The 8,161-nt window shown below is 45.5% G+C and overlaps 1 long non-coding RNA gene across 1 annotated transcript; it reads left to right on the forward strand.

The window, feature by feature from the left end:
* The first annotated feature begins 1,103 nt into the window (after positions 1–1,103).
* On the forward strand, positions 1,104–8,161 carry LOC116533400. Its single transcript, XR_004261284.1, has 2 exons — positions 1,104–4,418; positions 5,892–8,161. It is a non-coding gene; the product is annotated as an uncharacterized LOC116533400 (long non-coding RNA).

Consider the following 8,161-nt stretch of genomic DNA (forward strand, 5'->3'; position numbering starts at 1 on the left):
GAATTAAAATCAAATCTTTCGTATTTTTTAAACACATTACAACTTAATAAAGAGTGGAGCACTAAAAAATTTCATCTAGACCTCTTCGTGATGAAACTTACAAGTAGAGCAAGGTAGAATTCAGGTCTTATTCCTCTTTCTGCTCTTTAAATGCTTTACGAGTAGTCTACTTTAAATAACTTTCTTTGAATGAACAAAAAGAAAAAAAAGAAACACAGAGACATACTTCGACTCTATGGAGGGAAAGCAGCCATGTAAGCTGCTCATACCATCTGAAAATCCAAAAGGTTTCTTTGCCTTCAGTGACAGGGAAAATGGAAGGTGGAGGAGTAGAGACGACGGAGAGCTTAGTGTTTGATACTGTGTGTTCATATTTCGCAATGTAATTCAGTGATTCTTGAGAAGTATTTTTGAGTGTAAGCGATGTCTTCTTCAGCACAAAACGTAGCATTTGTGGCAACTAGGCCAGGGAATCCATAGTTCCCTGAATCTATAACTGGTTAGAAAATGAGCACCTCTGGTTTTAACATTAAAGAGTCTGTATAGCAATGATATTTTATCAGAATCATTCACTACATTACTTATTCAGATAGAAGATTAAAAGCAGGCAGGGCACAGTGGCTCATGCCTGTAATCCTAACATTTTGGGAGACTGAGGCCGGTAGATCACTTGAGGTCAGGAGTTTAAGACCAGCCTGGCCAGTATGGCGAAACCCTGTCTCTACCAAAAAATACAAAAATTAGCCAGGCGCAGTGGCACATCCCTCTAATCCCTGCTACTCAGGAAGCTGAGGCACAAGAATGTCTTGAACCCAGGAGACAGAGGTTGCAGTGAGCTGAGATCATCCCACTGCATTCCAGCCTGGGTAACAGAGCAAGACCCTGTCTCAAAAAAAAAAAAAAAAATGGTTAGGCCAGGCGCGGTGGCTCACGCCTGTAATCCCAGCACTTTGGGAGGCCAAGGTGGGCGAATCACAGGGTCAGAAGATTGAGACCATCCTGGCTAACACAGTGAAACTCCATCTCTGCTAAAAATATAAAAAATTATCCAGGCATGGTAGCATGCACCTATAGTCCCAGCTACTCAGAAGGCTAAGGCAGGAGAATTGCTTGAACCTGAGTGAGCTGAGATCACGCCACTGCACTCGAGCCTGGGTGACAGAGCGAGACTCTGTCTAAAAAGAAAAAAAGATTAAAAGAGATTATTTGTAGCACTGAGATTCAAGCAGTACACACCAGTACAGTGTTATCAGTTTTTAAATTTCGAAAGATTCCCACACACTCAGTGAGCAATCACTGCTCTGAGCCATACTCCCAGGCCCTCTTCTGGAACCCCTGGGACTCCCCGACCCAGCAACCAAAGGCAAGATGCCTGGCTGTGCCCCATCAGGCCTGGCAGACGCTGATCATTTAGGCCTATGCTGGACCAATTGTTATAACCTTGCAATGATGACCTCTGTTTGTGTGGGCTTCTTTACGTATTTAGAAAATTATTTCATATCTTTATGTCCATTAATGCTGGGCTTATGAGTTTTTACTAAATGTAATGAAGGTGGATAACTTTTTACCTAAGATACATATAGGTTCTTTGGGTATATTTCCAAATTTAGAATGGTTTATACAAATGACATTTATCCGGTGGCAATGAAATACCAAAGGATTCAGTTTTGCTTTCTATTTTCCCCAAATAATATGTTTAAAAAAAAAAAGGTTGCTGCCAGAGCTGAAAGTGATTCATTCTCCTCCTTATGATAAACTCTATATTTCACACAAAGAAATATCTCTGTTCTGTTCTTCCCCAGCGCTGTGTAGCCATTCACATTCCTTTGCTGAGCTGTACAAGTAATTCTGATGATGCTAGCATTTATTATTTCCTAGTTACTCTGTCTAAGCCAATCTGTAAAATGTGTTACAGTTACATTTTAGATATCTTCAAGGGCCACCAACTTGATTAACTGACATTAATGACACTGTATTTTTCTCAGTATCCATTGGTAGCGAGCATCGTTTTTAGATGGAGAGAAAATGTGGTGTGGTAAAATGAGCAGCCTTTTTGTTTCACAGTTCTCAAATGCATGCCCTATATTGATAGTGTGAGCTGGGAATTCAGCAGCTGTGAGAAACCGGAAGCCAAAGCTGTGATCGGCAGACGGACGAGTCTGCTCCTGCCTGTGTCCTTTCTCTGTCCAGGTGAAGCTATTAAAGGAGCAGGAAAAATGTGAGGGGATCAGGAAAGCGTACTCAAATGTGAATCAAGGAGAAGAAGGGCTTGCTTGTGAGGAGTTTGAAGATGGTCTTGTGAACTCTCCCATCAGCTGACCTGCCAGCAGCGAGCCGCCTTCTCCTCCAGTTCCTCTCTTGGTGCCTGGCTCTTGGTGGCAGAGGCAGCAGCCCTGCTCTGTGCCAGGTCCTTGACCTCTGTAGACCGACAGCCAGACTTGACTTTCTCCTCTCCCTCAGCTGACCAGATTTCGACATTTCAGTTGGTCCCATGCCTGATTTCATGAAGGCACTGGCACTTCATCAGATGGCCCTGTCTCTGTGTTTGGGGACAGGGAGCAGACACAAGTCTCAGACTGTAAGAGGCAGGCTGGCCTGGCGTCGGGGCTATCAGCATCCAGCCCAGTGCAGGAAGGAGGCCTTTCATCTTTAGGCTCAGACAACTGGTTTGGATCCTTTTAATAAGTACTTCTTTCTGCACCGAAATATGAAATAATAATACCTTAGCCGCACAGCATAACCAGAGTGCCAAGACTATAGAAATGCCTCTCACAGATAATGCAGAGGAACTGTCCCCTTCCTCCCCGGGGAAGGAAGGAAAGTCCTGAACCACTTTTCTTGAAGAATTTGCTGGTCCTCCGAGGCAGCTGCAGAGCAGGAGGATCCAGAGAAGCCACTGAAGAGGCCTTGGGTTCAAATCTTGACCCTGTCGCTTACCAAAAGCCACGTAAACTCTGTGCACCTGTCCTCTCTTGCCTGTGAGGTCAGGTGGTGCAGCATATGGGTGTGAGGATGACATGAGTGCCTCGCTGCGTGCCTGGCACTCGGGAAGCTTTCAGTAAATAGCATCATTTTAAGAACTGAACAGGAGGCCTGAGCAAGGCTCTGGTTCATGTGCACGTATTTTGGAATGTGTTCAGTCTCTCTACGTTGAAATTTTCTCCACAAAGCTCAAAAGTATGTAGTCATCAGTTTCCTGCAGCTTCCTATTGCACAAACCATTTCCTGTTCCCAGGACTGCTGACACTAGGAAGTAAAGGGACAAACAGGCTGATGAAAAGGAGCCTCACTCCTGGGCTGGCCCCATTGTCAGCGGCAACAACACTTGCTCTTAAGCTGGCCAGGGGTCACCGCACCCTCCAAGACCCAGTGTTGAAAGCCAGTGTGTCACTGCGGGACCAAGTGGAAAAGGAGAGGCTGCCTCCCCCATCCCTGTCCTAGAAACAATGGACCTGGCAGGAAGGAAAGTTAGCGGAGGGAGCCTTGGCAAGCCCATCTTCTAGAAGGTCCAGGAGCTCACCATGCCTATTAGATTCCATGATATTCTAGCACTGAGAGTTGTGGGCTGACCCAGGGTTTAAAGTGTGATGTCCAAGCAACTGTTGGGCTGCATTACGCCAGCCCGAGGGCTTCCTCCAGCCCCTGCCCCGAGGTGACCACAGCTGCAAGTGCAGGAGAGAGAAGGAGCCGGAAGAGGGTGTGCCCCACCTGCCCACTCAGCAGACCTGCTTTTGGCTTATTTCACTAGACAATTTGAAAGCAAGAAACAAGCTTTAATCAGATACCATGGGAAAACACAGCCCTTGTTTTGAAGAACTTAAAATCTGAAAGTGGAGAGACAAAAATCTACGTGCTTCATGAGTGGATTCTGCAAGCTGATGTTACTAGATCTCGCAGGAAGCAGCAAGACAGCAGTGGCTCCTTCTGCTTTCCCTGCCCCTGCCTTGAAATGAGCTTCATCTCTCCTGGTGACCCCCTAGAAATTTCGCTTCAACAAGACTAGGTCCCTAACATTATGACTTCTGTACCTGCTAATCTGTCACCACCTCCCAGCCCCTGGGCCACACCTGTAGCCTCCAGCAAACTTACCAACGCAGTCAGGACTTTCTCTCAGTGGTTTTCAAGGTATCAACATGGCTTTCAGAGCATCACCTCCAAATGAAGGCCAGGACACACACAATTAAATGAAGGTAGTTGAAAGGAAAAAAGGAACTTTCAAGTAAACATTTTTGAGATTCAGTTATGAGTCTTACTGCACTGCGAATCCTATAACCCATTGTAATACTAATCTCGAACAAAATTTCTATTTGCATCATGTGTTTTCTTGTTCACCAAGAGGGCAGCATGTTACCAATAGATACCTGGGGACGTGATTCAGTCTGAGCTATAATTGAATCCCTGACATTATAAGGAATTTGGTAAGAATTTTCCTCTTGAAATCTATTTTTATGAAAGTGACTTATTGTGTACCTCGTATGTAATGATAATGCACTAAGGGTAATGCCAGAGACCACAGCAAAAACCTAGATGATCTGTTTGACACCAGATTTCTCCAAAGCAAGATCACTCTCACATCATTGAGCTGCCGTTCACTTAGTGAGCCACACAAATCTGAATTCAGCACAAAGCGTTCCCTCTTCATGCTTCCCCTGACTTAAGCCTCAAGCTCAGTAGCTCCCGCCTCGGCCCTCTCCCATTCTCTCTGTCCTCATCGTGGTCTGCGGGTCTTTTCCCATCCTCCCCACAGTCTCTCCATGCAGAGTTTCCGAGGGGCCCTGAGTTACACTAACCTTGAAACTTGCTGGTGTAATGTGATAGAATTTCTTATTTAAAATATAACATGTGCATATGAGCACAATATGAACACCCCATAACCTTGTTCTTAATGTCTCCCATCCAACTTCCTGGATGTAAGACTGCATTTTAATACAGCTTTCTAAAAAATTGCTAACATACCAGCTGGATACAATGACTCATGCTTGTAATCACAGCATTTTGGGAAGCCAAGGCAGGCAGATCACCTGAGATCAGGAGTTCGAGACCAGCCTGGCCAACATGGCAAAACCCCATCTCTACTCCAAATACAAAAATTAGCTGGGCCTGGATGCCAGGCGCCTATAATCCCAGCTACTTGGGAAGCTGAGACAGGAGAATCGTGTGCACCCAGGAGGTAGATGCTGCAGTGAGCCGAGATCACGCCACTGCACTCCAGCGTGGGCAACAGGGCAAGGTCTTGTCTCAAAAAAAAAAAAAAAAAAAAATTGCTAACATAATTTCTCATTGTTATTTACCCTTCATTTGACATTGTATTCCATAGTCTCAACTTTGTCTTGACAGCATTCATTCAAGGAAAGAAGCGGGGTTTGCATGAGGAAAAAGAGAGCAAAGGAAAAAATTTCAAAAAAGGAAATTTTCCTCCCTTCCCCCCAAAAAAATTCTCCTTTGCAGGAAAATGAACCTAAAAGCAGTTTTGTTTTTTGAAACAGTTTTCTAAACACACACACACACATACACACAAACACACACACACACACACCCCCTGTGTTTCATGGCCTGTGTGCCACTTCTTGCCTGCTGGCTCAAGGTCTGGCTTCTTTTCCACCCCATCGTGTCAGGCAGGTCCAGCCCTCCTTTATGTCCTAAAGTTCGTGCTGGTGCCAGGCAGCTTCAGATTCTGTGCCCCGTTTGAAATCATTTACAAAATCTGAATTGTTGAAAAAAAGACCCTGGCTTCTGAGTAATGCTAACCACTGTAAAATATTAGAAAACATTTCAAAATGAGTGGGTCCTTGGAGCTGTCATTTATTTTTCACTGGAATTGAATTAAATTACCGGTCAACATCACAAAGCTAAAAAACTTTGTCATTCACCGTATCTTTTCCCCCTTTAAGAATGAAAAGGAAGCCCCAGAGCTGGGGAGAAAATCTTCCTGCTAAGCAAACCTCACAACCTCACGGTGTGTTCTACCTGGGCCTGACCCGCACAGTAACCAGAAGCTTCCTCAGCCCAGCAGTTTCAACCAAGTATTTCAGGAACCCAGGTTCACCCCTGGCAGTGACAAGCCTCGGGCGATTTCAGTCATCAAGTGTCTCTGATCCCCAGATTCTTACAAGGGAACTTTGCAAAGCTTGTAGTCTCTCCTTCCTAATTTAATTTAAACTGCACCTGTGATAAAGAGGTAAGTGTGCGGCTTCTCCCTAATGCTACCACGAATTTCTATATGACACGGATCCTCCTTGGGGCTGAGAGTGAAGTGCGGGAAGTCTAAAAAGAACTGTGTCCATCCCCTGTGTCCCAGGGCTTCTCCAGGGAGCTGCCATCTACCCAGCCCCTCCCACCTGTCCTCGTTTCTCCTCGGCCAGCCCCCAGCATGGAGGTGCCTACTGCCCCCACAGTGTCTCTGCCAGACTCTTCCAGGGCCCAATGCAGAGCCAGGCACAGCTTCCCCAACCTCTCCTCATCCCTGCTGCCTCCAAAACAAACACAAATTAGAAAAGGGACAAAAGAGTTTTGGTTATAGGAAGGTCAAAGAGTTTTAAAAATTACCAGCATTGGGAAAATTACAAGGTTGCTAAAGAATCTGAAAAAACTACCAACAGCGGTTCCCAGAGCCTGACCTCATTTATGTTTCAATGGAAACCTGGGTCAACTGCTCTGAATATTTCCCAAGGATTCTTACCAATCTTTTGTGTAGTTAGAGGTCAGTCTTGCGGGCACCTTCTCTGTTACCAAGCTGTGCCTAGCTCTTAGGTCCAGGCTCAATCCCTGACCCTTTAACAGAGAAGACACTTCTCCTTCTCCCCTACAAAGGCCTCACCCTTGGGCTTTAGGCTACTTGTTTTGACCTTCAGTTTGCCACCATGGTCTATCATGGGGGCCTCTTGGGTGAGGTCTTAGGGATCTGCCCTCCAGCCCCTCCCCAACTGACTTCTCCTCTAGGCCACTGTTCCCTTGCAGTTGCCTTCCGTGTTCCTCCCAGATAGCTCTGTGCCTCCGGCGTAGAGCACGATGCGGGTCTCTGTCATTGAATTAAAATTGTCCCAGTGAGGCAATACAACACAATAAGGGAAAGCTGTGTCTCAGCTGGGTGCCATCGGGCAGGCAGCTTGAGCTCAACAGTCCTCAGTTTTCTCTGCTGCAAAATGGGAATCCCAATTGTGACAGGGAATTAAAAATTGGGACCACAATTCACTCTGCCAAAAGAAAAATTAAGCTGAAAGCTGAGTCATGCAAGATGCAGCCTTTCCCTTTGTTTCTAAGCAGAGACCTACAGATAAAAGGTTAAACATCTCCACAGATAGCTTCTCTGTGTTCACCTTATGTTACGTAAATTGCCAATTTACCGAGCATGATTTACTGAGTGCGAGAGGAATACATAACGACTATTCCCCTACCTGCTTTTCTCTTTTCGCCTTTAAATGCTGAAGCCCTCAAAATCATCACTGGAGAAAGGCACAGACCACAGATTGTTTCTGTGATTCCATGTTTATTTCTCTGGCATGTCCTTAACCTTGGCAAAATCAACTTCTAAATTGATTGAGACCTGTCTCCAAAACTTTTTGGTTTACAAAATAATGTCCACTTTATCATACTATTGTGAGGCTGAAATTGGGCAATCCTAAGACCTTAACCTATGCCTGGGTACAATGACTGCTCAATACACACTGGTTCACATTATAATTCTTATTAACATCTTTTTTTAAAAATCAGCCTGCTCACTGATTTTTATTCTTTCTTAAAAAAAAAAAAATAGACTACCTTTAGACTGCCTCCTTTCGTCTTGCACAATGTGAGGCGCTAGGGGTAGAACGGGAAGTAAATGTCTCTGCCTTCAAAAGGAATTCTGCAGAGTGGGAAAGAGGACAAGTGCCAAAAATCACAGAGCAGTGAGCTCAGTCTTGCAATGGGAATATTCCTGGGCTCCTGTAGGAATGTTGGATGAGAAGCAACTAACTCCGCCTGAGGACAAGAACAGGGAGAGGTGGTGCACACAAGACTGCTGGAGGAGCTGACACGTCAGACTGGAAACAACCGGAAGGGAACTGCACAGGGGAAAGGAGGGAAGAAGGGCCTGCCCGGAGCAGTCTGCACTGACGGCTGGCCCTGCACCCCAGGCCCTGGGCTGGGTCAACAGGTGTTCAAATTTAATCTGTGGATCCAG

This window comes from Sapajus apella, unplaced genomic scaffold, assembly GCF_009761245.1.
Source record: "Sapajus apella isolate SASKATOON/1434 unplaced genomic scaffold, GSC_monkey_1.0 scaffold82, whole genome shotgun sequence".
Classification (NCBI taxonomy): domain Eukaryota; kingdom Metazoa; phylum Chordata; class Mammalia; order Primates; family Cebidae; genus Sapajus; species Sapajus apella.